At 44.4% G+C, this 27,903-nt stretch overlaps 1 non-coding gene and 1 pseudogene across 1 annotated transcript; both read right to left on the bottom strand.

Moving 5' to 3' along the window:
• Positions 1 to 24,250, bottom strand: part of LOC109770343 (putative disease resistance protein RGA1) — a 67,501-nt pseudogene extending 43,251 nt beyond the window's left edge.
• On the bottom strand, positions 15,528 to 15,666 carry LOC120970111 (small nucleolar RNA Z247). The gene has a single exon (XR_005764857.1). It is a non-coding gene; the product is annotated as a small nucleolar RNA Z247 (small nucleolar RNA).
• Positions 24,251 to 27,903: the final 3,653 nt, after the last annotated feature.

Here is a 27,903-nt window from a genome sequence, read left to right as displayed (position 1 = left end):
TGTTTAAGACTCTCAAAATAATATAAGTGAAGCATGAGAGTTCATCTATTTCTTCAAAACAAAACTGCCGTCGTGCTCTAAAAAGATATAAGTGAAGCACTAGAGCAAATGACAAACTACTCCAAAAGATATAAGTGAAGATCAATGAGTAGTTGAATAATTATGTAACTATGTGAAGACTCTCTAACATTTAATAATTTCAGATCTTGATATTTTATTCAAACAGAAAGCAAAACAAAATAAAATAACATGATGCTCCAAGCAAAACACATATCATGTGGTGAATAAAAATATAGCTCCAAGTAAAGTTACCGATGAACGAAGACGAAAGAGAGGATGCCATCCGGGGCATCCCCAAGCTTAGGCTCTTGGTTGTCCTTGAATATTACCTTGGGGTGCCTTGGGCATCCCCAAGCTTAGGCTCTTGCCACTCCTTATTCCATAGTCCATCGAATCTTTACCCAAAACTTGAAAACTTTACAACACAAAACTCAACAGAAAACTCGTAAGCTCCGTTAGTATAAGAAAATAAATCACCACTTAGGTACTGATGTGAAATAATTATAAATTCATATTGTTGTAATATCTACTTTATTCCAACTTCTCTATTTTTCATACCCTCCGATACTACTCATAGATTCATCAAAATAAGCAAACAACACAATGAAAACAGAATCTGTCAAAAACAGAACAGTCTGTAGTAATCTGTATCAAACGTATACTTATGTAACTCCAAAAATTATGAAATAAATTGGTGGACCTGAGGAATTTGTCTATTAATCTTCTGCAAAAAGAATCAACCTAATATCACTCTCCAGTAAAAAAGTTGTAGCTAATCTCGTGAGCTCTAAAGTTTCTGTTTTTTACAGCAAGATCACAAAGACTTCACCCAAGTCTTCCCAAAGGTTCTACTTGGTACAAACACTAATTAAAACAATTAAACTGCATCTAAATAGAGGCTATATGAATTATCTATAACTAAACATGAGCAAAAATCAAGGAACAAAAATAAAATTGGGTTGCCTCCCAACAAGCGCTATCGTTTAACGCCCCTAGCTAGGCATGATGATTTCAATGATGCTCACATAAAAGATAACAACTGAAACATAAAGAGAGCATCATGAAGAATATGACTAGCACATTTAAGTCTAACCCTCTTCCTATGCATAGAGATTTTGTGAGGAAACAACTTATGGGAACAATAATCAACTAGCATAAGAAGGCAAAACAAGCATAACTTCAAAACTTTAAGCACATATAGAGGAAACTTGATATTATTGCAATTCCTACAAGCATATATTCCTCCCTCATAATAATTTTCAGTAGCATCATGAATTAATTCAACAATATAACCAGAACCTAAAGCATTCTTTTCATGATCTACAAGCATAGAAAATTTACTGCTCTCTACATAAGCAAAATTCTTCTCAATCGGAATAGTGGGAGTATCATAAGAAACTTGAATACTATAAATTGTTTCCACATTGAAAGAATAAAGTTCAGAAAAAGGGTAATCATAATCATGACAAGTTTTATAAATATAATCATCACTACTTTTTATAGCATATGTATCATCACAATAATTATCATAAGTAACAACTTTGTTCTCATCATAATCGATTGAAACCTCTTCCAAGATAGTGGAATCCTCACTAAATAAAGTCATGACCTCTCCAAATCCACTTTCATATTTATCACAATAAGATTCAACATCCTCCAAAATAGTGGGATCATTACTTCCTAAAGTTGACACTCTTCCAAACCCACTTTCATCAATATAATCATCGTAAGTAGGAGGCATGCTATCATCATAATAAATTTGCTCATCAAAACTTGGGAAGCTAAAAATATCATCTTCATTAAACATAGCATCCCCAAGCTTGGGACAAACATTAATTGCAGCAAATATATTCTCAAACATGTCATTCTCATCAAATATAGCATCCCCAAGCTTGGGCCTTTTCATATCATAAGCATAATCACTCTCATCATTAATAGTATGGATAGCACCAATAGTATAGCAATTATCATCATCATGAGTAATAGGAGCAACATCATTTGGGAGGGATACCTTTTCACCTTTTCTTCTCCGTCTTTTCTTTTTCTTCTTCACATTATGTGTGGTTTAATCCTCTTTTTGGAGCTCCTTATTATTGAGATTGGTTGAATAGAAAGCTCCTCCTCGTTACCTGATTCATCATAAGAAAGAATAGGAGGATATTGGGAAATCTCTTCCCTTTCATTAGTATTATCTTCTTCTTCTGTTTGTTTTCTTGTCTTTATGTAATTGGCAATATAAGGATTTTCAATGCAATTCACCGCACAATACATATAAATTTCCTCTAGATCAAAATCAAGAACTTTATCAAGGACAAATTCTGGTATATCCTTAGTTATACGTTTCATTTCTTCATAACCCACAAGCAAACTAAGTTCATTATGATGCGCACGGGAAATCAAGTCATCACAATTTTTGGACACGATACAATTATGAAACAATTTGCATTGGGGATTTAAATGATCACGTTCATTTTAAAGTTCACAAGGATGACAAAGAAATTTTAAATTTTCCACACAAGCATCTAGCCTTTCTTGCAACCATTTAGTTTATAAGTACTTATGCCTCTTGCAAAATCTATCTTCCCTATTTGGTGTGTACTTGCAAACTCTATGCACTCCACAAATATTGACATGCTTATAAGAGACATTTTCGTCATGACTAGTGCAATCATCATTAGTACTATGGATATTCAAAGAGTTCATACTAATAACATTGCAATCATGCTCATCATTCAAAGATTTAGTGCCAAACATTCTAATGCATTCTTCCTCTAGCAATTGAGCACAATTATCGGAATCCTTATTTTCACGGAAGACATTAAAAAGATGAAGCATATGAGGCACCCTCAATTCCATTTTTTTGTAGTTTTCTTTTATAAACTAAACTAGTGATAAAACAAGAAACTAAAAGATTCGATTGCAAGACCTAAAGATATACCTTCAAGCACTAACCTCCCCGGCAACGGCGCCAGAAACTGCTTGATGTCTACTACACAACCTTCTTCTTGTAGACGTTGTTGGGCCTCCAAGTGCAGAGGTTTGTAGGACAGTAGCAAATTTCTCTCAAGTGGATGACCTAAGGTTTATCAATCCGTGGGAGGCGTAGGATGAAGATGGTCTCTCTCAAACAACCCTGCAACCAAATAACAAAGAGTCTCTTGTCTCCCCAACACACCCAATACAATGGTAAATTGTATAGGTGCATTAGTTCGGCGAAGAGATGGTGATACAAGTGCAATATGGATGGTAGATATAAGTTTTTGTAATCTGAAAATATAAAAACAGCAAGGTAACTAATGATAAAAGTGAGCACAAACGGTATTGCAATGCGTTGAAACAAGGCCTAGGATTCATACTTTCACTAGTGCAAGTTCTCTCAACAATAATAACATAATTGGATCATATAACTATCCCTCAACATGCAACAAAGAGTCACTCCAAAGTCACAAATAGTGGAGAACAAACGAAGAAATTATGGTAGGGTACGAAACCACCTCAAAGTTATTCTTTCAGATCGATCTATTCAAGAGTCCGTAGTAAAAGAACACGAAGCTATTCTTCCTGTTCAATCTATCCTAGAGTTCGTACTAGAATAACACCTTAAGACACAAATCAACCAAAACCCTAATTTCACCTAGATACTCCAATGTCACCTCAAGTATCCGTGGGTATGATTATACGATATGCATCACACAATCTCAGATTCATCTATTCAACCAACACAAAGAACTTCAAAGAGTGCCCCAAAGTTTCTACCGGAGACTCAAGACGAAAACGTGTGCCAACCCCTATGCATAAGTTCACAAGGTCACTGAACCCGCAAGTTGATCACCAAAACATACATCAAGTGAATCACGTGATATCCCATTGTCACCGCAGATAAGCACATGCAAGACATACATCAAGTGTTCTCAAATCCTTAAAGACTCAATTCGATAAGATAACTTCAAAGGGAAAACTCAATCCATTACAAGAGAGTAGAGGGGGAGAAACATCATAAGATCCAACTATAATAGCAAAGCTCGCGATACATCAAGATCGTGCCAAATCAAGAACACGAGAGAGAGAGAGAGAGAGAGAGATCAAACACATAGCTACTGGTACATACCCTCAGCCCCGAGGGTGAACTACTCCCTCCTCGTCATGGAGAGCGCCCGGATGATGAAGATGGCCACCGGTGAGGGATCCCCCCTTCCGGTAGGGTGCCGGAACAGGGTCCCAATTGGTTTTTGGTGGCTACAGAGGCTTGCGGTGGCAGAACTCCTGATCTAGGTTATTTTCATGAGGTTTCTGTATATATAAGAGGTTTTGGCATCGAGAACAAGTCAGGGGAGTCTCCGGGCTGTCCATGTGGTTGGGCGGGGGGTGGGCGTGCCCCCCACCCTCGTGGGCAGCCCGGGACTCTTCTAGCCCATCTCTTTTTCTCCATGGCCTTCTTCTGGTCCAAAAATAAGTTCCGTGAAGTTTCAGGTCAATTGGACTCCGTTTGGTTTTCCTTTTCTGCGATACTCAAAAAAAGGAAAAAGCATAAACTGGCACTGGGCTCTAGGTTAATAGGTTAGTCCCAAAAATCATATAAAATAGCATATAAATGCATATAAAGCATCCAAGATAGATAATATAATAGCATGGAACAATCAAAAATTATAGATACGTTGGAGACGTATCAGACCGCGTGGCGGCTGCGGAGTTGTTGCCGTGGCTCCTTGTAGGTGTGCATGCGGGCGACGCGTTTTCTGAGTTGCCGCCGCTGTCGGGAATCGTAGCATAATTTTAAACTTTTCCTACGCTCACCAAGATGCATCTATGGAGTATACTAGCAATGAGGGGAAAGGAGTGCATCTACATACCCTTGTAGATCGCGAGCGGAAGCGTTCCAATGAACGTGGATGACGGAGTCGTACTCGCCGTGATTCAAATCACCGATGACCAAGTGCCGAACGGATGGCACCTCCGCGTTCAACACACGTACGGTGCAGCGACATCTCCTCCTTCTTGATCCAGCAAGGGGAAGGAGAGGTTGATGGAGATCCAGCAGCACGACGGCGTGGTGGTGGATGTAGCGGGTCTCGGCAGGGCTTCGCCGAGCTTCTACGAGAGGGAGAGGTGTAGCAGGGGAGGAGGGAGGCGCCCAAGGCTGTAATACTACTGCCCTCCCTCCCCCCCCTTTATATAGGCCCCCTGGGAGGGGGGCGCCGGCCAAGCCCCATCTAGATGGGGGGCGGCGGCCAAGGGGGGTGGCTTGCCCCCCAAGGCAAGTGGGGAGCCCCCCAGCCTAGGGTTTCCAACCCTAGGCGCAAGGGGGAGGCCCATGGGGGGGCGCCCAGCCCACTAGGGGCTGGTTCCCTTCCCACTTCAGCCCACGGGGCCCTCCGGGATAGGTGGCCCCACCCGATGGACCCCCGGGACCCTTCCGGTGGTCCCGGTACAATACCGGTAACCCCCGAAACTTTCCCGGTGGCCAAAACTTGACTTCCTATATATAATTCTTCACCTCCGGACCATTCCGGAACTCCTCGTGACGTCTGGGATCTCATCCGGGACTCCGAACAACTTTCGGGTTTCCGCATACACATATCTCTACAACCCTAGCGTCACCGAACCTTAAGTGTGTAGACCCTACGGGTTCGGCAGACATGCAGACATGACCGAGACGCCTCTCCGGTCAATAACCAACAGCGGGATCTGGATACCCATGTTGGTTCCCACATGTTCCACGATGATCTCATCGGATGAACCACGATGTCGAGGATTCAATCAATCCCGTATATAATTCCCTTTGTCTATCGGTATGTTACTTGCCCGAGATTCGATCGTCGGTATCCCAATACCTTGTTCAATCTCGTTACCGGCAAGTCTCTTTACTCGTACCGCAATGCATGATCCCGTGACTAATGCCTTAGTCACATTGAGCTCATTATGATGATGCATTACCGAGTGGGCCCAGAGATACCTCTCCGTCACACGGAGTGACAAATCCCAGTCTCGATCCGTGCCAACCCAACAGACACTTTCGGAGATACCCGTAGTGCACCTTTATAGTCACCCAGTTACGTTGTGACGTTTGGCACACCCAAAGCACTCCTACGGTATCCGGGAGTTGCCCGATGTCATGGTCTAAGGAAAAGATACTTGACATTGGAAAAGCTCTAGCAAACGAAACACCACGGTCTTTTATGCTATGCTTAGGATTGGGTCCTGTCCATCACATCATTCTCCTAATGATGTGATCCCGTTATCAATGACATCCAATGTCCATAGTCAGGAAACCATGACTATCTGTTGATCAACAAGCTAGTCAACTAGAGGCTTACTAGGGACACGTTGTGGTCTATGTATTCACACATGTATTACGATTTCCGGACAATACAATTATAGCATGAACAATAGACAATTACCATGAACAAAGAAAAATAATAATAACCATTTATTATTGCCTCTAGGGCATATTTCCAACAGTCTCCCACTTGCACTAGACTCAATAATCTAGTTACATTGTGATGAATCAAACACCCATTGCGTCCTGGTGTTGATCATGTTTTGCTCTAGGGAGAGGTTTAGTCAACGGATCTGCTACATTCAGGTCCGTATGTACTTTACAAATATCTATATCTCCATTTTGAACACTTTCACGAATGGAGTTGAAGCGACGCTTGATATGCCTGGTCTTCCTGTGAAACCTGGGCTCCTTCGCAAGAGCAATAGCTCCAGTGTTGTCACAGAAGAGAGTCATCGGGCCCGACGCATTGGGAATCACCCCTAGGTCGGTAATGAACTCCTTCATCCAGACTGCTTCCTGCACTGCCTCCGAGGCTGCCATGTACTCCGCTTCACATGTAGATCCCGCCACGACGCTTTGCTTGCAACTGTAGCAGCTTACTGCTCCTCCATTCAAAATATACACGTATCCGGTTTGTGACTTCGAGTCATCCAGATCTGTGTCGAAGCTAGCATCGACGTAACCCTTTACGACGAGCTCTTCGTCACCTCCATAAACGAGAAACATATCCTTAGTCCTTTTCAGGTACTTTAGGATATTCTTGACCGTTGTCCAGTGTTCCATGCTGGGATTACTTTGGTACCTTCCTACCAAACTTACGGCAAGGTTTACATCAGGTCTGGTACACAGCATGGCATACATAATAGACCCTATGGCCGAGGCATAGGGGATGACACTCATCTTTTCTATATCTTCTGCCGTGGTCGGGCATTGAGCCATGCTCAATTGCACACCTTGCAATACAGGCAAGAACCCCTTCTTGGACTGATCCATATTGAACTTCTTCAATATCTTGTCAAGGTATGTACTCTGTGAAAGACCAATGAGGCATCTTGATCTATCTCTATAGATCTTGATGCCTAATATATAAGCAGCTTCTCCAAGGTCCTTCATTGAAAAACACTTATTCAAATAGGCCTTTATACTTTCCAAGAATTCTATATCATTTCCCATCAATAGTATGTCATCCACATATAATAAGAGAAATGCTACAGAGCTCCCACTCACTTTCTTGTAAACACAGGCTTCTCCATAAGTCTGTGTAAACCCAAACGCTTTGATCATCTCAACAAAGCGAATGTTCCAACTCCGAGATGCTTGCACCAGCCCATAGATTGAGCGCTGGAGCTTGCATACTTTGTTAGCATTCTTAGGATCGACAAAACCTTCCGGCTGCATCATATACAACTCTTCCTTAAGGAAGCCGTTAAGGAATGCCGTTTTGACGTCCATCTGCCATATCTCATAATCATAGTATGCGGCAATTGCTAACATGATTCGGACGGACTTCAGCTTCGCTACGGGTGAGAAGGTCTCATCGTAGTCAACCCCTTGAACTTGTCGATAACCCTTAGCGACAAGTCGAGCCTTATAGATGGTCACATTACCATCCGCGTCTGTCTTCTTCTTAAAGATCCATTTGTTTTCTATGGCTCGCCGATCATGGGGCAAGTCAGCCAAAGTCCATACTTCGTTTTCATACATGGATCCTATCTCGGATTTCATGGCTTCTAGCCATTTGTCGGAATCCGGGCCCGCCATCTCTTCTTCATAGTTCGAAGGTTCACCGTTGTCTAACAACATGATTTCCAGGACAGGGTTGCCGTACCACTCTGGTGCGGAACGTGTCCTTGTGGACCTACGAAGTTCAGTAGTAACTTGATCCGAAGCTTCATGATCATCATCATTAACTTCCTCCCCAGTCGGTGTAGGCACCACAGGAACATTTTCCCGTGTTGCGCTACTTTCCGGTTCGGAAGGGGTGACTATCACCTCATCAAGTTCTCCTTTCCTCCCACTCAATTCTTTCGAGAGAAACTCCTTCTCTAGAAAGGACCCGTTCTTGGCAACGAAGATCTTGCCTTCGGATCTGAGGTAGAAGGTATACCCAATGGTTTCCTTAGGGTATCCTATGAAGACGCATTTCTCCGACTTGGATTCGAGCTTTTTAGGTTGAAGTTTCTTGACATAAGCATCGCATCCCCAAACTTTTAGAAACGACAGCTTAGGTTTCTTCCCAAACCATAATTCATACGGTGTCGTCTCAACGGATTTCGACGGAGCCCTATTTAAAGTGAATGCGGCAGTCTCTAAAGCATAGCCCCAAAATGAGAGCGGTAAATCGGTAAGAGACATCATAGATCGCACCATATCCAATAGAGTGTGATTACGACGTTCGGACACACCATTTCTCTGAGGTGTTCCAGGCGGCGTGAGTTGCGAAACTATTCCACATTTCCTTAAGTGTGCACCAAATTCGTAACTTAAATATTCTCCACCACGATCTGATCGTAAGAATTTTATTCTCCTGTCACGTTGATTCTCAACCTCACTCTGAAATTCCTTGAACTTTTCAAAGGTTTCAGACTTGTGTTTCATTAGGTAGACATACCCATATCTACTTAAGTCATCAGTGAGAGTGAGAACATAACGATATCCTCCGCGAGCCTCAACACTCATTGGACCGCACACATCGGTATGTATGATTTCCAATAAGTTGGTTGCTCGCTCCATTGTTCCGGAGAACGGAGTCTTGGTCATCTTACCCATGAGGCATGGTTCGCACGTGTCAAATGATTCGTAATCAAGAGACTCCAAAAGTCCATCTGCATGGAGCTTCTTCATGCGCTTGACACCAATGTGACCAAGGCGGTAGTGCCACAAGTATGTGGGACTATCGTTATCAACTTTACATCTTTTGGTATTCACACTATGAATATGTGTAATATCACGTTCGAGATTCATCAAAAATAAACCATTGACCACGGGGCATGACCATAAAACATATCTCTCAAATAAATAGAACAACCATTATTCTCGGATTTAAATGAGTAGCCATCTCGAATTAAACGAGATCCAGATACAATGTTCATGCTCAAAGCTGGCACTAAATAACAATTATTGAGGTTTAAAACTAATCCCGTAGGTAGATGCAGAGGTAGCGTGCCGACGGCGATCACATCGACCTTGGAACCATTCCCGACGCGCATCGTCACCTCGTCCTTCGCCAGTCTCCGTTTATTCCGTAGTTCCTGTTTTGAGTTACAAATATGAGCAACCGCACCGGTATCAAATACCCAGGAGCTACTACGAGTACTGGTAAGGTACACATCAATTACATGTATATCACATATACCTTTGGTGTTGCCGGCCTTCTTGTCCGCTAGTATTTGGGGCAATTCCGCTTCCAGTGACCATTTCCCTTGCAATAAAAGCACTCTGTCTCAGGCTTGGGTCCATTCTTCGACTTCTTCCCAGTAACTGGCTTACCGGGCGCAGCAACTCCCTTGCCGTCCTTCTTGAAGTTCTTCTTACCCTTGCCCTTCTTGAACTTAGTGGTTTTATTCACCATCAACACTTGATGTTCTTTTTTGATCTCCACCTCCGCTGATTTCAGCATTGAATATACCTCAGGAATGGTCTTTTCCATCCCCTGCATATTGAAGTTCATCACAAAGCTCTTGTAGCTTGGTGGAAGCGACTGGAGGATTCTGTCAATGACCGCGTCATCCAGGAGATTAACTCCCAGCTGAGTCAAGCGGTTGTGCAACCCAGACATTCTGAGTATGTGCTCACTAACAGAACTATTCTCCTCCATTTTACAGCTGAAGAACTTGTCGGAGACATCATATCTCTCGACCCGGGCATGAGCTTGGAAAACCATTTTCAGCTCCTCGAACATCTCATATGCTCCATGTTTCTCAAAACGCTTTTGGAGACCCGGTTCTAAGCTGTAAAGCATGCCGCACTGAACGAGGGAGTAATCATCAGCACGTGATTGCCAAGCGTTCATAACGTCTTGGTTCTCTGGGATTGGTGCTTCACCTAGCGGTGCTTCTAAGACATAATCTTTCTTGGCTACTATGAGGATGATCCTCAGGTTCCGGACCCAGTCCGTATAGTTGCTGCCATCATCTTTCAGCTTGGTTTTCTCTAGGAACGCGTTGAAATTGAGGACAACGTTGGCCATTTGATCTACAAGACATAGTGTAAAGATTTTAGACTAAGTTCATGATAATTAAGTTCATATAATCAAATTATTTAATGAACTCCCACTCAGATAGACATCCCTCTAGTCGTCTAAGTGAAACATGATCCGAGTTAACTTGGCCGTGTCCGATCATCATGTGAGACGGACTAGTCAAGATCGGTGAACATCTCCATGTTGATCGTATCTTCTATATGACTCATGCTCGACCTTTCGGTCCTCCGTGTTCTGAGGCCATGTCTGTACATGCTAGGCTCGTCAAGTCAACCTAAGTGTATTGCGTGTGTTCCGAGGCCATGTCTGTACATGCTAGGCTCGTCAACACCCGTTGTATGCGAACGTTAGAATCTATCACACCCGATCATCACGTGGTGCTTTGAAACAACGAACCTTCGCAACGGTGCACAGTTAGGGTGAACACTTTCTTGAAATTATTATAAGGGATCATCTTACTTACTACCGTCATTCTAAGCAAATAAGATGCAAAAACATGATAAACATCACATGCAATCAAATAGTGACATGATATGGCCAATATCATTATGCTCCTTTGATCTCCATCTTCGGGGCACCATGATCATCTTCGTCACCGGCATGACACCATGATCTCCATCATCATGATCTCCATCATTGTGTCTTCATGAAGTCGTCACGCCAACGATTACTTCTACTTCTATGGCTAACGCGTTTAGCAACAAAGTAAAGTAATTTACATGGCGTTATTCAATGACACATAGATCATACAAAATAATAAAGACAACTCCTATGGCTCCTGCCGGTTGTCATACTCATCGACATGCAAGTCGTGATTCCTATTACAAGAATATGATCAATCTCATACATCACATATATCATTCATCACATCTTCTGGCCATATCACATCACATAGCACTTGCTGCAAAAACAAGTTAGACGTCCTCTAATTGTTGTTGCAAGTTTTTACGTGGTTTGTAGGTTTCTAGCAAGAACGTTTCTTACCTACGTATGACCACAACGTGATTTGCCAATTTCTATTTACCCTTCATAAGGACCCTTTTCATCGAATCCGTTCCGACTAAAGTAGGAGAGACAGACACCCGCTAGCCACCTTATGCAACTAGTGCATGTCAGTCGGTGGAACCTGTCTCACGTAAGCGTACGTGTAAGGTCGGTCCGGGCCGCTTCATCCTACAATGCCGCCGAAACAAGAAACGACTAGTAGCGGCAAGAAGAATTGACAACATCAACGCCCACAACTTCTTTGTGTTCTACTCGTGCATAGTAACTACGCATAGGCCTGGCTCATGATGCCACTGTCGGGAATCGTAGCATAATTTTAAAATTTTCCTACGCTCACCAAGATGCATCTATGGAGTATACTAGCAACGAGGGGAAAGGAGTGCATCTACATACCCTTGTAGATCGCGAGCGGAAGCGTTCCAATGAACGTGGATGACGGAGTCGTACTCGCCGTGATTCAAATCACCGATGACCAAGTGCCGAACGGACGGCACCTCCGCGTTCAACACACGTACGGTGCAGCGACGTCTCCTCCTTCTTGATCCAGCAAGGGGAAGGAGAGGTTGATGGAGATCCAGCAGCACGACGGCGTGGTGGTGGATGTAGCGGGTCTCGGCAGGGCTTCGCCGAGCTTCTGCGAGAGGGAGAGGTGTAGCAGGGGAGGAGGGAGGCGCCCAAGGCTGTAATACTACTGCCCTCCCTCCCCCCCTTTATATAGGCCCCCTGGGAGGGGGGGCGTCCAAGCCCCATCTAGATGGGGGGCGGCGGCCAAGGGGGTGGCTTGCCCCCCAAGGCAAGTGGGGCGCCCCCCAGCCTAGGGTTTCCAACCCTAGGCGCAAGGGGGAGGCCCATGGGGGGCGCACAGCCCACTAGGGGCTGGTTCCCTTCCCACTTCAGCCCACGGGGCCCTTCGGGATAGGTGGCCCCACCCGGTGGACCCCCGGGACCCTTCCGGTGGTCCCGGTACAATACCGGTAACCCCCGAAACTTTCCCGGTGGCCGAAACTTGACTTCCTATATATAATTCTTCACCTCCGGACCATTCCGGAACTCCTCGTGACGTCCGGGATCTCATCCGGGACTCCGAACAACTTTCGGGTTTCCGCATACACATATCTCTACAACCCTAGCGTCACCGAACCTTAAGTGTGTAGACCCTACGGGTTCGGCAGACATGCAGACATGACCGAGACGCCTCTCCGGTCAATAACCAACAGCGGGATCTGGATACCCATGTTGGTTCCCACATGTTCCACGATGATCTCATCGGATGAACCACGATGTCGAGGATTCAATCAATCCCGTATATAATTCCCTTTGTCTATCGGTATGTTACTTGCCCGAGATTCGATCGTCGGTATCCCAATACCTTGTTCAATCTCGTTACCGGCAAGTCTCTTTACTCGTACCGCAATGCATGATCCCGTGACTAACGCCTTAGTCACATTGAGCTCATTATGATGATGCATTACCGAGTGGGCCCAGAGATACCTCTCCGTCACACGGAGTGACAAATCCCAGTCTCGATCCGTGCCAACCCAACACACTTTCGGAGATACCCGTAGTGCACCTTTATAGTCACCCAGTTACGTTGTGACGTTTGGCACACCCAAAGCACTCCTACGGTATCCGGGAGTTGCACGATCTCATGGTCTAAGGAAAAGATACTTGACATTGGAAAAGCTCTAGCAAACGAAACTACACGATCTTTTATGCTATGCTTAGGATTGGGTCCTGTCCATCACATCATTCTCCTAATGATGTGATCCCGTTATCAATGACATCCAATGTCCATAGTCAGGAAACCATGACTATCTGTTGATCAACGAGCTAGTCAACTAGAGGCTTACTAGGGACACGTTGTGGTCTATGTATTCACACATGTATTACGATTTCCGGACAATACAATTATAGCATGAACAATAGACAATTACCATAAACAAAGAAATATAATAATAACCATTTATTATTGCCTCTAGGGCATATTTCCAACAGCCGCCCTGCTGCCACACGGATCCCGGGGCTGATCCGCTGCCAAACTGCTGCTACTCCGATCCCGAGGAGGATATGTCTCCCAGGGTTTGACACATAAAATGTTGTCTATTTGGGTTGATTTCTGCATCATTTTCAACGATTTCTTCACCGTTTGCTTCGCCATTTGCTGTTGTATCTGCATCATCATAGGACTCATGCACAGGGTTATGAGGATTAGTCAACGTATGATCATCTCCATTATTTTCCCCCCATGATCAATACCGGAAAGATGCAATGTTAGTAGAAGAATTTATTTCCTAAGGAGTGCGCCGACGTTGGGATGAAGATCAGCAAAAGGGAATTTGGTTTCATCAAACACGACATCGCGTGGACGCGGCCGGTGGAGACATCGAGGCACTTGACTCCTTTGTGTTGTGCACTGTATCCGATAAAGACACACTGTTTTGATCGATACATGAGCTTGCGGTTGTTGTATGGTCTAAGATTGGGCCAACAAGCGCAGCCAAACATGCGAAGAGAATTGTAATCTGGCTTGATATGAAGGAGTCTTTCAGTAGGAGTGTCATTATTAATGACACGACTAGGCAACACGTTTATGAGGTGAACTGCCGTAAGGAACACTTTGTCCCAAAACTTAAGCGGCATGGATGCTCTTGCCAAGATAGCAAGGCCAACCTCTACGATGTGCCTGTGTTTGCGTTCGGCAGACCAATTCTGTTGATGGGCATGCGGACACGACATGTGATGAGATATGCCAAGGTTTTGGAAAAATGAGTTGAGCTTCTCATATTCGCCTCCCCAATCAGATTGGAGAGCGATGATTTTGGTGTCAAATTTTCGTTCTACAAGAGCTTGGAAGTTAAGAAAAACTTGAAACAGGGTCGGATCTTTTCTTGAGAAGATAGATCCAAGAGAATTTGCTAAAGTCATCGATGAAACTCACGTAGTATGTATGTCTACCAACAGAAGTAGGGGCATGTACCCAAACATCAGAAAAAATGAGTTGTAGTGGTTTGGTAGAAATACTAGTAGAAATTGGATACAGTAACTGATGACTTTTAGCTTTCTGACATGAATCACAAATTGTTTCGACATCACGCTCTCCAACATATGAGAGTTTATTCTTCCTAAGCAAACGTTCAACTAAAGGAAAAGCTGCATGCCCTAATCGATCGTGCCACCGTGTTGAAGATAGCTTGGTGGCACTAAAAACTTGTTTATTGAATCTTCTAATCTCCGGAATCAAAGGGTAAAGCCCACGAACGCATCTACCTCGATAGAGCACCTTCTTCGTTGCCTGATCCTTGATCAAAAAATTAAAGGGGTGAAACTCAAGGAAGATATGATTATCAATAGCAATACGATGAACGGAGAGAAGATTTTTGTAAGCACTAGGGACATGCAAAAAATTTCGAAGCTGAATTTTCCTATGAGGGGTATTAATAATTGAGTGACCAACGTGACGAATCTTCATACCTTCTCCACTGGCAGTGTGGATGTGGTCTTTGTCGCGGTATTTCTCACGCATGGTCACCTTCTCGAGTTCACCGGTGATGTGGTTGGTTGCACCGCTGTCCACATACTAGTTTGTGTCCACTCCATATGAGCCATCAGCAGCCCCGACCACCTTCTCATTCGAGGACGAGTCACCGTCATCATCAAACCTGTACCAACAGTCTTTTGCTGTGTGGCCGGGTTTACCACAGATCTGGCATCATACGCCATCAGGACGCTTGTTGGAGGAGTTACGGCGGCCGCCCCTGTTGTTGGTGTAGGAGGGCCGACCACCATTGCCACGAGAGTCGCCGCAGTCACCGCGGTCGCCGTAATCACCGTGGTCGCCACGGGTGTTGTTGCTGTTGTTTCCCTTGCCGCGGGTTGGCCCGCGGTAGTGTGAGCCACCACCTCGACCGCGCATGGCGGCGTTGGCAGAAGACTTGAAGCCACCACCACCGGAGTTTGTGCCCTGGAACAGCACCCTCCTTTGATCGAAGTTGCTCATCTGAGCATACAGTTCGTCAAGGGTGACGGGCTGAGTGCGGGCGTCAAGGGCGGAAACGAGGGGTTGATACTCCATGTCGAGGCCGGCCGTGATGTAGGAGATGAGCTCGTCGTCGTCGAGTGGCTTGCCTGCAGCAGCAAGCTCGTCGGCGAGGGAGCGCATGTGCGCGAAGAAGGCCGCAACGGACTGGTTTCCCTTCTGTGCGTTCGCAAGAGCGACGCGGATGTTGTTGATGCGAGACAGCGACTGGGACGAAAACATGTTCGCCAGCACTATCCAGAGCTCATGTGCATGGCAGATCGAGGTCACTTGCACGAGCACCTCCTTGGAAAGATTGTTCAGAAGATAACCAAGTAGATGAAGGGGGTTTGGTGTGGCCGTCTCCTTCCCGTCCTTTTCCTTGGTGATGACGGTCTTAGCTGGTTCCGGCATGGTGCCGTCAACATAGCCATAGACGCCCGCGCCTCTGAGCTGTGGCGTGATCTGTGTGTGCCAGAGGATGAACTTTGTGCGGGTGAGCTTCTCGGTAATTTGGCCGGTGAGGGTGGAGTTGGATGAGCTGGAGGATGCCATGGCGGAAGCTTGTGCGATGGAAGGCTAGGGCTAGATGAATGGAAGAGTTAGGCTCTGATTACCATGTGAGAAAGGCTGGGAACGTCGTGCCTTTTCCAGGGCCGATGGCTTCGTGTTTATATGCAGGGTCGCGACCTCCCTGATAGCGTACAAGTTGTTGGGATTACAATCTTGGAGAACAAGAGATAGACTAGAGATAGATATCTAAGTTAACAAGAATATAAACCATAACGGACTCCTAGTCTATCCTACGCTACAAGCTTCGGTCGTTGCATCCCTTGGCGCATATGATGAGGGTGGCTTCTGTCACGTTGTTTAACAAACTTAAGCGTAAGATCGTCAAAATATCATTTGGATTGAGGACATATTTTTGAAGAACATCCTCCCACTCTGCATCACTGTATTTTCCATTTAAATGTCCTCCAATAACCTTTAATGCTAGAGGTGAGCCTTTAAGTTTTTGAACAATTTGGTATCCTAACCGCTTCAACTCTGGATAACCTTCTGGCTTACTGCTGCCAAATGCGCACCGCCTGAACAGTAACCAACTATCATCTCTTTCCAAACCTTGTAAAGTGAACAAGCTTCTAGAGTCCAGCATTTTTGCAACCAATTATGTTCGTGTTGTCACTATAATATTATTTCCAGACGTTGCATAACTTTCCTTAATAGGTGCTATTATTTCCATCCACATTTGTTTGTTGATGTGTTCTCCATGTTTCTCATTGTACCACACATCATCCAACACTCAGAGAAACCTCTTGGAATAAAGTCTCTCATTAAGTTCTTCCTGGAGCCTGCTGAAATTAAACTTATCCAATTCAGCACTCTCACCATCAGTTATGTTTTCTATGATCTCTTTGATAACTCTAGTTTTGTCGAAGTTACTGGAAACACTAACCCACACTCTGACATCAAAAAAATCCACGATGCGCTCATCATTATAGATCAGCAGAGCCAGAGTGGTCTTGCCGATCCCCCCAACACCAACAATAGCGTGCACCTCAGTCCTAAACTTTTCCTCATTGTTCAATGAACATTCATCAGATCTATACACGAGCTGACCCACGAGCTCATGTATCTCCCTTTCTCGCCCAAAAGTCACATCTTCATGCAAAAAGGACCCGGTGGTTCTTGCTGGGACACACTGAAGAGACTGACTGGGGTTATAGCTCTCCAGTGTCATCACTTGGACAAACATCTTTGCAGAAGTTCTAACTCTCTCCAAGCTTTTGAGGACCTTCCGCAGCTCTGATCTAGACTTGTCACTATTGACCAAACGCTTGCCAAAGGAGAGGGAAGAGGAGGCTATGCGGCTGCGCAGGTCATTTTTCTCAGCCTTCTCTTTTAAAAGCATATAATCAAACTCATCCAAGACATCGTCTGCATCAGAGACTGCGTCTTTCATTTGTTGCAATAACAATATCTGATTGGTGTCTACTACATGTTGCCTTTCAGCTGCTCCAACTACGAGGAGTATATCCATTAAAGTGGCCTCCAAATTCTTGAGATCAGATGATATCCCAGATTTCCAATTATACTGGCTTGACATATAGGACAGCACCAAAGAAAGCATCCTTGTAATAATAGGAGAAACAACCCATCCTACAACACTGACTGCTAATACTGTTGCCATGTAATCAAGGAATATCCCTGTACAACATAACAGTTAAATGTTTTAAGTCGTGAATAGATAACACAAAGCAAAGTACACACAACTACAGAATGTTCAGAAACATGTCTACAGCTGAGGATCGAGTAAGTTGAAGCTCGACATGTCCAATACAAACTATTACCGTATAAAATTAACCAAAAAAACTTCCATATATGACAGAAGTTTTGGAATGAGCTCAAACAATTGATACTACTTTAACGAGTTTGCTCATATTGTGAATACGCTTTTGAGAGCTAGTCTATGATCTCCCCCCCCCCCCCCCCCCCCCCCCGGGTTGATAAATGGATACATGTTAGAAAATTGCAGTTTTGGCAAATCGTCCTAAAACTGCCCTCTTTTTCGAACCCATTAAACTAGATGGCTCTGTTGCGACATTTCACCGAACCGTAGAAACATCACAGTACTTCATAAACATTTACAGTGATTGAAATACCCAAGTTTCAAGATCCAACCTCACTAAGGAGAATGCAAACAAAACAGACAATTGTTGACCGGATTTCCCCAATCAGATCGCATATTACACCTACTAAAACAAGGATTGAAAATCTCGACGGCTTAAATACCGGAGTAGAAAGAAAGCATGAACCGGATCGATGATTTAGTCAGTGCAAACCTGCATCAGGACAACGAACTCTTGCATCTGGATGAACATTGACTCCAAGATAGCAGGCCAAGCCAAACACAGCTAGTGAATTGTATGTGGCAGAATAGCGAGATAATTGCATCTATAGTCCTTGTACTCGCCGGCGACGTCCAACTCAGTCCTGGAACTTGCGTATTGCTTCAATACGGTCCCGGTACATGAAAATACGTGATCAATACAGTCCTTGAGGTTGAAACGTCAGTCCTGGCTCTACGCGTTGCACACGTACTGTTGTATTCCGCCGTATGCCACGTCAGATTGGCCCCGCTCGTCAGGTTGAACCCATATGTCAGTGGGATATTGAAAAAAAAAGGAAAAAATGCGCCAGGCACTGGTGTTCGAACCCGCAACATGTGGGCCAGGGAAGCGCGCGCTAAGCACTAGACCAAGAGTGTAGACGTGATACGTACGGAGATGCACATCCTATATATGTAGAGCTCCTTATAAGAAATCTATTTAGTTTTTTTTAGTGAAAAGAAATATAATTAGGTGTTCACACTCTTTTTTTGGGCTGTACGGGCCTGTTTCTTTTGTTTTTATAGTTACGGCCCAGTTGTCTTCTGCGTGTTCTGTTTTTTTTTGTTCGTGTTCATTTCTTTGGCAGTCTCCTATTTGGCGCAAGCAAACCCTAAAAAACAATGGCACGAGCAACCTGGTGCGTACCCCACTGAGCCCACTGCATACAGAAATTATGAAATTGCGCATATTTTTTAATTCATGTTTTTTTCTCAAATTGGTCAACATTTTTAAAAATTGGGCTCAACATTTTTCGAATTTAAAACTTCTTCTTAGAATTGAAAAAATGTTCACCAAATTTTTTAAGTTGCGAAATTTTTCATTCATGAAATTTTTACAAATTCGTCAATACTTATTGAAATGGCATACATGTTTTTTGGAGCTCGTCAAGAAGTTTTTTTTGCATAGGTGAATATTTTTTCGTTCATGAATTTCTTTTGAAATTCATAAACATTTTGTTTGTGATAAACATTTTGAATTCATCAATATTTTTTTGAATCTGTGAACATTTTCTCAAAATTTAGGAAATATATTTTTCTAAACCCGAAGCATTTTCTTGAATATTTTCATAAATTCAAGGACATTTTTTGCATACACAAACTTTTACTTTTCAATCATGATCATTTTTCTAATCGAGGAACATAAAAAAATCAATTCATGAATACCAAGTGTGTGTATGTGTGTGTGTGTGCGCGCGCGCGAACGCGATATGTGAGGAGATGCACTCCCTATATATATAGTCTTCTGTATAAGTTGCGCAAAATTTCTAAGTTGCGAACATTATTTTTTGGAATTTTCTAAGTTGCACTCACTATATGTATGTAAGGAGATGCACTCCCAAAATGTTCACCATATTTTTGAAGTTGCGGAAATTTTCTAAATTCATGAACTTTTCCAATTTAGTGAATATTTTCTGAATTAACAAATAATTTTTGAAACTGCGTACATGTTTTTTGGAACTCGTCAACAAGTTGTTTTTGCAGAGGCAAATATTTCTTAAAATACGTGAAAAACTTTTGAAATTCAGAAACATTTTTTTTATGACGAACATTTTTTAATACATCAATACATTTTTGAATCAGAGAACATTTTTGAAATATTTTGTCAATATTTTTAAAAATTCACAGACATTTGTTGTAGACACCACGTTTTACTTTTTAATCATGAACATTTTGTGAATCGATGTACTTTTTTGCTTTCAAAAAAACTCATGAATATCTTAAAATTCATGTATATTTTTAAAGAGACACGGATATGCTTATAATACATAGTGCATCCCCATGTTAAACACGATCACACACTCGGCCTGGTGGACCGCTCGGTCAGTTGTTGGGCAGAGCTTGTGGGTTCGAATCCCCCCGGCGTTTTTTTCATTTTTTTTTGGCCCACTGACATATGGGCCGCATACGAACGTGGCCTCTACTACAGAAATACGAGATACGTATGTGACGTGTACAACCAGGACTGATGTTTCAACCTCAGGGACCGTATTGACCACGTATTTTCATGTACTGGTACCGTATTGAAGCAGTACGCAAGTTCCAGGACTGAGTTGGACGTCGCCTGCGAGTACGAGGACTATAGATGCAATTATCTCCAGAATAGCAATACCTGATACTCTTGATAGGTGGGATCAGAAATCTTATACAGAGAAACTCTTGATTTAGCCAGTCAACTGTGTGGAGAGGACAAGGGAGGACCGGCAGGGCAGGACGGGCAGAGCTGAGGGGAAATGGGGGAGAAGTTTGGGAAATGGGAGACGTGAGGAGGGAGTAGTTGACTTCCAGCTTCCACGCGGAAAAAACAGCGGGTGGCACGCATCCGCAAGCCGGGCCTTGGGAAGGAGGGGGGGTTGAGGGTGGCCAGGCCAGCCTCGATGTCCTGCACACCAGCACATCAGGTCCGGCAAAAGATGGAATGCGAGATCCAAGTTTTTCATGTGCCAAAGTAAGCTTGATAAGTAAAGCTTGGGATCAACTAAAAAAAAGTAAAGCTTGGGAACCCTAAAAAAGTAAGCTTTGGTTCCGCCTGAAGCTCGCGTTTTTGGTATACATATATATGATTAACATTTTCTTTAAATATATATTTTGATGTATATTGTTTTCATACACATTGTACATTTTGAGAGAATTCCTTATTTGGCCCTTTCTTAAAATTTGCTTCCCTTTTTGGCCCTCAAAAATATATTTTTTCCTTTTTGACACTCAATTTTCATTTTGTTCCCTTCATGACACTTCCTTCAGTTTTGGCACTTCACAATGTTAAGTCTTACGTGAAAAATACCGTTTTACCCCTGGTGTATTATGTGACCAAAATTATTTACAAGTCAAAAGCAGTGGTAATGTGATATGTTCTGTCTTGACTACATGAGCAAATGAAAAAAAATCTACAATTTTACCACCGCGTAATGGATATGAATCAAATCATGCTCGAGTTCATATATCACATCTTCGGATCCCTCGGCGTGGAAGACACCAGGGAGCAGTGCCAAACGCGGACTCTGTCTTGGCAGCCGCTGGCCATGCCGCCACTGCGCCACCATGGCCGTCGAGGCCGAGAACGCACGACCCTTCTCCGCTGCGCTACCATGGCCGTCTATGGCTGCTGCAGGTCCGTGGCCCTGCATGGCCGCCCGACGCCGATACCGTATGGCCCAAGGCCGCTGCCCCGCCATGACCCTCCTCCACCTTTCCACCATGGCCGCCCGACGACGCGCTGCATAGGCCGCCGTTTGCCGTCAATCCGCGGCAACAGCATCGGTCTTGCACTCCGATATATCGCACCATCACTCTCCCAGCCTCGCGCCGCCGCCGTTTGCCTCATACAACTACCACACCGTAGTCGAGAGAGAAGATGCGTTGGAGATTTTTTTTACCAATGAGCTAAAGCAGGGGCGAAAACGACCTTTCATGTTGCACTTCACGGTGTTGGTGGTCAAAACTGACAGAAGTGTCATGAAGAGAACAAAACAAAATTTAAGTGTCAAAAAGGGAAAAATATATTTTTGAGGGCCAAAAAGGGAAGCAAATTTTAAGAAAGGGCCAAATAAGGAATTCTCTCGTACATTTTTGGTATACATCTAAAACATATTTTATACAGGTTTAATATTTTTCATATACATGATTAATATTTTCCAAATATATATTTTAATTTTTACTTTGTGTCATATAGGTATACATTCTTAATATACATGTGAAGAATTTTTAATACACGTTTATTTTTTTTGAAATGTGTGAACATTTATTTCATGTTACAAACATTCGAAATATATCAACATTTCTTGTAAGTTATGCTAACAAAAAATTACACAACATTAACGTTTTTCATATTATCAATTTTAATTTTCAAGAAGTAAAATATGTTTTGGAATATACTTATTGAAAGTATATTCGAAAATATAAAAAATTTAAAGTGAATGAAGAAACGTTAAAAAAAACTAACCTGAAAGTTGAGACGGACAATACTTATGGCTGGGAATACTAGGCCGGCTCACCAGTGCATCCTTTACGCTCTTAAAGAATGGATCAGCTCCTAGCGAAAAAGTCCAAGGTCTGAATACCAAGAGCGGTCAAACACAGTGATCGGTCCCGGTCAATGGGTAGAAAAGCCCGCCCTATAATCTGAAGTAGTCTTCGACTAGGTATATAAAATGGATAAAAAGAAAGAAGGGGAGGAGAGGAGATAGATGCATTTCACTAGGCGTATATGATATTGGAAAGAATGGAATCGAGTAAGCTTAGGCCAACCGATAAGTCATCTTTGTGTAACTTCCCATATGCCTACTTCTAAGCTAAAGTAAGGAAATAGGAAGCATACGCTAGATCCCGCTATTAGCAAGACATAGTCGCGCCCGTCCTCTAGCAAACGCACGTGGCAAGCTTTGTGGCCCGGTGGCCCATCTCGGATGTCTTCCTTTTCTTCAGCAAGCACCTTTCAGCTATGTGACGCCCGAATAATTAGGCTACAGTAACTCCACGTTAATGATGCCACGTCACCTCAGATTACTGTTGATAATCTCGCGTTAGTTCGAAACGATTCATATTCAAAAATTAAATTTAAGTTAAACAATTAAAGTTTTCAAAAGTCAAAACTAAATTGTTCCTAATGTGTCAAATAATCCTTAGTAAATGTTGGTGGATAAATTATCTTTTAATATAATATTTAAATGCACTAAAGTAATAGAAATGACAGCAAAAACAATTAATTAGACGCCTTTTTTATAAAGTTATAATAATAAAACTAAATTAGTAGTCTGCCAAAATAATTGTGGCAGTGGACTGATTAGCAATACTAATTTAGGTGTTCACTGGGTATTTTATAAAACTAAAATAAAAAAACTTTAAATGAGAACAGTAAAGGGAAAATAAATAAAAAGAAAAAAATACAAAACAAAACAGGAAAAAGGAACCCCCCTCCCCACTAGGCCAGTCGGCCCAGCTGCTAGCCAGGCCGGCCGAAACCGGCCCAGGCCGCCCCCTCACTCCACCATAATCCCCACCCCGGTCAAACCCTAACCCGTGACCCGCACCCACTCCCCCCACTCCCTCTCGATCTCTCTCGCCCTTCCCCGATCTGGATCGGGGCAACCCCCCGATCCCATCGCCCCATCGCCGCTTCGACGTCGCCGCCACCCCCCCTCGCGGAGCCGGCCCCTCCCGTCGCCCCACCGGCGCCCTGCCGCCCGTCAACGTCCACGCTGTCACGGGACCCCGCCCGGAGCTACCTCGACCCCGCCGCACGAGGACCGCACCGCCGGAGCCCCTCACCATCTTCTCCGAATCGCCGTCGCCCCGTCGTCCTCTTCTCCACTCCGTCGTCGCCGTCGTCCACGACCTCCTCCCCGCGCCCCACTGCCACTCCCCTACATCGGGGGTGAGACCCCGTGCCCCGACTCCTCCTCTCCTCCTCTGTCGCACGTGCACCACCGCGTCGGCCACGCCGATGCCCCCTTGCCGCTCCTGGCCTTGCCCCGTCGCGGGCTGCAACAGCTGCTGCTGTGCTGCGGCGCTACCGCCACCACCACTCCGGCCTCCTACCCGCGTTCCGCTCCGGCCGGCGCCCCATGGCCCCGTGCCTCGGCACGCTTCGTCTCCCCTCTCTCCTCCTCCCGTGGCCGCGCCACCGCGCCGCACGCGCGCCAATGGCCGCACCGGTGCCACCCCTCGCCTCTGCCCGCCGTGTCCCCTGCTGGCCGCGCCGGCGTGCCCCGCCGTCGGTGCCCTATCGGCCTGGTCCCGCCCTGCGGGCGAGTGCTCGCTCCGGTGCGCCCGCACCCGCTGGACCAAACCCGCATAGGCCATTGGGCCACTGCCAAACGGGGCCCACTGCCCAGAACGTTTTTAATAAAAAAGAATTAAAAAATATAATAACAATAATAAAAATATTAATTAATTAATTAATTAAAGAATTAATTAACTTAATTAATCATAATTAGTATAACCTAATCACTAGTTACTTAATTAAACCCTGTTTAGCCTAATCTGTCAATGACACGGGGGCCCCACCCCCTGTTGACCAGTCAAACATTGACTGGTCAACTGGGTCCCCCTGGCCCACATGTCAGCCCCTGTGTAAACTGCTGTGTACATAGGTCTGGGTACATTTAGCAATTTCTCTTTTATTTTCGAATTAAAATAAATCCTGGAAATTTAGAAAATCATTTAAACTTATAAAAATCATATAAAATAATCCATAACTCGGATGAAAATACTTTCTACATGAAAGTTGCTTAGAACGACGAGACGAATCCGTATACGTAGCCCGTTCGTCCGCCACACATCCCTAACATATCGAACTCGCAACTTTCCCCCTCCGGTTCATTTGTCCGAAAACGCGAAACACCGGGAATACTTTCCCGGATGTTTCCCCCTTCGCCGGTATCACCTACTACCGCGTTTGGGCACACCTAACATCACGCTTTGTCATGTCATGCATCTATTTGCATTGTATTCATTGTTTCTTCCCCCTCTTCTCTCCGGTAGACTACGAGACCGACGCCGCTGCTGGTGCCCCGACCGACTACGTAGTTGACGACCCCTCCTTGCTGGAGCAACCAGGCAAGCCCCACCCCCTTGATCACCAGATATCGCCTATTCTTCTCTATACTGCTTGCATTAGAGTAGTGTAGCATGTTACTGCTTTCAGTTAATCCTATCCTGATGCATAGCCTGTCATTGTTGCTACAGTTGTTACCCTTACCTGCTATCCTACTGCTTAGTATAGGATGCTAGTGTTCCATTAGTGGCCCTACACTCTTGTCCGTCCGCCATGCTATACTACTGGGCCGTGATCACTTCGGGAGGTGATCACGGGTATATACTATATACTTTATATACATGACACATGTGGTGACTAAAGTCGGGTCGGCTCGTTGAGTACCCGCAAGTGATTCTGATGAGGGGGCTGAAAGGACAGGTGGCTCCATCCCGGTAGAGGTGGTCCTGGGTTCCTGACGGCCCTCGACTGTTACTTTGTGGCGGAGCGACAGGGCAGGTTGAGTCCACCTAGGAGAGAGGTGGGCCTGGCCCTGGTCGGCGTTCGCGGATACTTAACACGCTTAACGAGATCTTGGTATTTGATCTGAGTCTGGCCATTTGGTCTATACGCACTAACCAACTACGTGGGAACAGTTATGGGCACTCGATGTCGTGGTATCAGCCGAAGCTCTTCTTGACGTCAGCGACGGAGCGGCGCGCGCCGGGTTGGACTGGAACGCCTGCTAGGCTAGGTCTGCTTCCGGCCGTGTACGCAACGTGCAGGTGTGCAATGGGCGATGGGCCCAGACCCCTGCGCGCATAGGATTTAGACCAGCGTGCTGACCTCTCTGTTGAGCCTAGGTGGGGCTGCGACGTGTTGATCTTCCGCGGCCGGGCATGACCCAGAAAAGTGTGTCCGACCAAATGGGATCGAGCGTGTTGGGTTATGTGGTGCACCCCTACAGGGAAGTTTATCTATTCGAATAGCCGTGTCCCTCGGTAGAAGGACGATCCGGAGTTGTACCTTGACCTTATGACAACTAGAACTGGATACTTAATAAAACACACCCTTCCAAGTGCCAGATATAACCCGGTGATCGCTCTCTAACAGGGAGACTAGGAGGGGATAGCCGGGAAGGATTATGCTATGCGATGCTACTTGGTGAAGTTACCATCTACTCTCTTCTACATGCTGCAAGATGGAGGAGGCCAGAAGCGTAGTCTTCGATAGGATTAGCTATCCCCCTCTTATTCTGGCATTCTGCAGTTCAGTCCACCGATATGGCCCTTTACACATATACCCATGCATATGTAGTGTAGCTCCTTGCTTGTGAGTACTTTGGATGAGTACTCACGGTTGCTTTACTCCCTCTTTTCCCCTTTCTATACCTGGTTGTCGCAACCAGATGCTGGAGTCCAGGAGCTAGAGATCCCGAGGATGATTCTACATGGAGTTCGGCTTCGAGGAGTAGTTAGGAGGCGTCACAAGTTGGTATCAGAGCCGACTGCCTGTAGGAATCCCCTTTCCAAACTCCTTGGCCGAAGTCGAGTCTAGACATTACAAAACTTTTACTAACATGGTTGTGCGCCTTACGGGCCCACGTCGCCATTGGGTGGTATTAGGATCTTTTATTCCTCGTCTATACTCTGGGACTCTGATCTCTCTTCTATTCGGGTTAAATGATTTTGCTGAAAACAAAACTAACTTTAGGTTCTCGAAAATACTTTCTCCCGGAGAGGCCTCACTTCCGATGGTCGCTTGCTGCACCAGAAGATTCCGAAGATACTCTCTAAAGTTCTATCGAGACTTTGTGCCCACTTCTTTTGCAATTCCCTACCACCGAAATATCCCTATGGATAAATACATACACCTGTTGTTCTTATTTTTGTTCTCAATTGATCTTGTTATTACAAGATACCCCGAAATTATCTCTATTTGATCTGAGAATACTTTGTACCTACTGCATTGCAGTTCTTGCCACATGAATACCCTCTACGGATAATTCCTCGCACTTACAGAGTATCCGCTCTTCCCCCGTTGTTCATATGATTCACAAGACACCTTGAAATACTATCTGATCTTTTGATAAATCTCTGCCCGCTATTACTCTGCAAATACTTGTCTGCTTGCATTATGGTTGCGTTCCATATGACTAGCAATATTCATTAGCATCATTTGTCATTATCATTTCGAGTCCCTTGATTCGATATGTTGTGAATGCTCGCAATCCTCAATCAGATCCTAGAATTCATCCTTCCGGCTCAGACGTCATATTAAACATGAGCTGGATCTCAACCAATCAAATTGCCATCGATTGTACCCCTAAGCCTACTCAACTTCTCCATCCTTGATCAGAGTGTTTTGCTTCTGATCCCTTGATTTGAAGTTCATAATTCCTTTGCATTTCAGCTTTGAATTAGTCAGTTGTTTCTATAGTCTGATCTCCTTGCATCCTTTCTTCCTCTGGTTGAGTACCGATGCTCACATCAGATCCGTTGAAGACCACCAGATCCTTTGTTGAATTTTATCCGACAATATCCTTCATATTCAAAAACCTTGTGAGCATTTCCATGGGTATATAATGCCTTTGGTAATTTGTATCCTCTGCTTTGATAATCATACTCTACTTTCGAGCTTGTATTATTTACTCCGAAGTTTGTGGTATATATTCCTAGATGCCCCGATGGGTTGAACCATTACCTTCCCTAATCGGTGCGAACCCGAAAGATTTCACGGGTCATACTTATCTGGTATTGTACCAGGTAAAACGTTCAATAACTAATGTCATTTTCGAAATACGAGAGGTGAATGGAAGGTTATGCATTGAGGAAGTGGGAGTCGACCTTGAACCTTTGTGTTCATGACCATGGACACGATGTAGATCCTATCATGGGAACTTCTTGTAATAATAGCTATTTCCTTGATATAATATCCTTTGGTATCGGAGAATTGATCCTTTGCAATAGTGGTTCCGACC

This window comes from Aegilops tauschii, chromosome 7, assembly GCF_002575655.3.
Source record: "Aegilops tauschii subsp. strangulata cultivar AL8/78 chromosome 7, Aet v6.0, whole genome shotgun sequence".
Classification (NCBI taxonomy): domain Eukaryota; kingdom Viridiplantae; phylum Streptophyta; class Magnoliopsida; order Poales; family Poaceae; genus Aegilops; species Aegilops tauschii.
This window is presented reverse-complemented; position numbering and strand designations above follow the sequence as displayed.